General features: G+C 60.7%; 1 non-coding gene across 1 annotated transcript; it reads left to right on the top strand.

The window, feature by feature from the left end:
- The first annotated feature begins 2,315 nt into the window (after positions 1-2,315).
- LOC140473616 (5.8S ribosomal RNA) lies at positions 2,316-2,469 on the top strand. Its single transcript, XR_011958473.1, has one exon. It is a non-coding gene; the product is annotated as a 5.8S ribosomal RNA (ribosomal RNA).
- The last annotated feature ends 31 nt before the right edge of the window (positions 2,470-2,500 follow it).

Below are 2,500 nucleotides of genomic sequence, written 5' to 3' on the forward strand. Positions count from 1 at the left end.
CCGGGTGGCTTTCCTCTGGCGAGGGAGAGACCTTAAGCAAACTCAGAGACAAATCTTGACGGTCGATCACTCGTAAAAATAAAACGTGACAAACTTTGTGTTGGTTCAAGTACGAAAGGATCTCTGTCGGCTTGGGGGTACGCCCGTTTCCGTTTCAACTTGTCTCGCGAGGGTGGTTTCGGGGCCAGCAGGAGAGCTCGTCGGGGTAGCAGGCCCTGCAGCCGTGGTCACCGCCAAACCCCCACAACTCGAGCAAGTGAAAAAAAAAGTAACAGGAGCGAAAGCATCTCTGTCGGCTTGGGGGTACGCCCGTTTCCGTTTCAACTTGTCTCGCGAGGGTGGTTTCGGGGCCAGCAGGAGAGCTCGTCGGGGTAGCAGGCCCTGCAGCCGTGGTCACCGCCAAACCCCCACAACTCGAGCAAGTGAAAAAAAAAGTAACAAATAAGAAAGGATCGTCGGCTTGGGGGTACGCCCGTTTCCGTTTCAACTTGTCTCGCGAGGGTGGTTTCGGGGCCAGCAGGAGAGCTCGTCGGGGTAGCAGGCCCTGCAGCCGTGGTCACCGCCAAACCCCCACAACTCGAGCAAGTGAAAAAAAAAGTAACAAATAAGAAAGGATCGTCGGCTTGGGGGTACGCCCGTTTCCGTTTCAACTTGTCTCGCGAGGGTGGTTTCGGGGCCAGCAGGAGAGCTCGTCGGGGTAGCAGGCCCTGCAGCCGTGGTCACCGCCAAACCCCCACAACTCGAGCAAGTGAAAAAAAAAAGTAACAAATAAGAAAGGATCGTCGGCTTGGGGGTACGCCCGTTTCCGTTTCAACTTGTCTCGCGAGGGTGGTTTCGGGGCCAGCAGGAGAGCTCGTCGGGGTAGCAGGCCCTGCAGCCGTGGTCACCGCCAAACCCCCACAACTCGAGCAAGTGAAAAAAAAAAGTAACAAATAAGAAAGGATCTCTGTCGGCTTGGGGGTACGCCCGTTTCCGTTTCAACTTGTCTCGCGAGGGTGGTTTCGGGGCCAGCAGGAGAGCTCGTCGGGGTAGCAGGCCCTGCAGCCGTGGTCACCGCCAAATCGCCACAACTCGAGCAAGTGAAAAAAAAAGTAACAAATAAGAAAGGATCGTCGGCTTGGGGGTACGCCCGTTTCCGTTTCAACTTGTCTCGCGAGGGTGGTTTCGGGGCCAGCAGGAGAGCTCGTCGGGGTAGCAGGCCCTGCAGCCGTGGTCACCGCCAAACCCCCCACAACTGTTGGGCGCCTACCTGCGCGGGGCAGGAGGACACTTTCCGATTTCAAATCTCCGTTTGCCGAGTCCACCCCGAACGCACGCGGGCGGGCGGGTTCGCATCACCCTTCGTCACAAGGGGCGAAGCCCGTTCCACCGTCTCGTCAGTAGTGCCGACCGGTCTGTGATCGACGAGGGGAGCCACACCAGGTCCGGCCCTGCTGCTTGGCGGCACCGCGTCGTCGGGAGCTCGCGACAGACGGAGGGTTTCGGTGTACTCTCCAGCCACGGGAAACGAAGCCGGTGATGCAGGCGCCGGTCTTTCGCTCCCAAATCGGCTGGGTTTACATCGTTGCTATCTAGTCACGCTCCCTTCAAACCCGACGGGGTACCTATTCCCCTCACCCGTCTGTGCGTATACAGCCTCTTTGCACTTGCGGGATGGGGGTGGTGGTTTAAAGACTCTCGAGTTGCCGCCCGTCGGTCTCCGAGCTCCGTGCAGTAGTGATCCCCAGCGAACTGCCAGCAGGGCGAACGAGCGATCCCGCTCTCGGTCGGGGCGCCTGGCGTCGATCGGTGGTCGGTGGCTTGCGGGCAAGCTGCGCTGTGAGTGTGGGAACGAGTATGACGAGCCGTTGCCGCGACTCCCAGTCCACCTCGGCGGTGGCTGGGCCGGGCGGGCGTCTGCTCGGGCGAGTGCCGCCCCCGCCTCCTCGCAGGAAGTCCGCTCGCCGACACGCCGCCACGTGCACGCGTCAGTGACGCTGCCGAACCGATGGCCGGTGCCCGTTCCCGCCTCTGCTTTTCCTAGGGCAAAGCTGCTGCACGCCTCGTGATACTAGGCGGGCGACATGGTGGCGGTGATCCTGCCTCCGTCGCTGCGGTGCGTTGGGGCACGCATCGCCTCTTGGGCGCCCTGTCCTCCTCCCCCCAATAGACGTATGTTTCTGCGGGCCGCACCAGGATGGTGCTCCCCATCGCTTCACGCCACCCTGCTCCGCCCGCACGCCGGCGTGCAGGTGGCTGTAGCTCAAGGTGGGGAGCGTATGTGCGGTCCGGGTCGCTTTCCTCTGGCGAGGGAGAGACCTAAAACAAACTCAGACAACTCTTGACGGTGGATCACTCGGCTCGTGCGTCGATGACGAACGCAGCTAGCTGCGAGAATTAATGTGAATTGCAGGACACATTGATCATCGACACTTTGAACGCACTTTGCGGCCCCGGGTTCTTCCCGGGGCCACGCCTGTCTGAGGGTCGTTTGGCAATCAATCGCACTCGCCTTGGCTGG

This window comes from Chiloscyllium punctatum, unplaced genomic scaffold, assembly GCF_047496795.1.
Source record: "Chiloscyllium punctatum isolate Juve2018m unplaced genomic scaffold, sChiPun1.3 scaffold_653, whole genome shotgun sequence".
Taxonomy (NCBI): domain Eukaryota; kingdom Metazoa; phylum Chordata; class Chondrichthyes; order Orectolobiformes; family Hemiscylliidae; genus Chiloscyllium; species Chiloscyllium punctatum.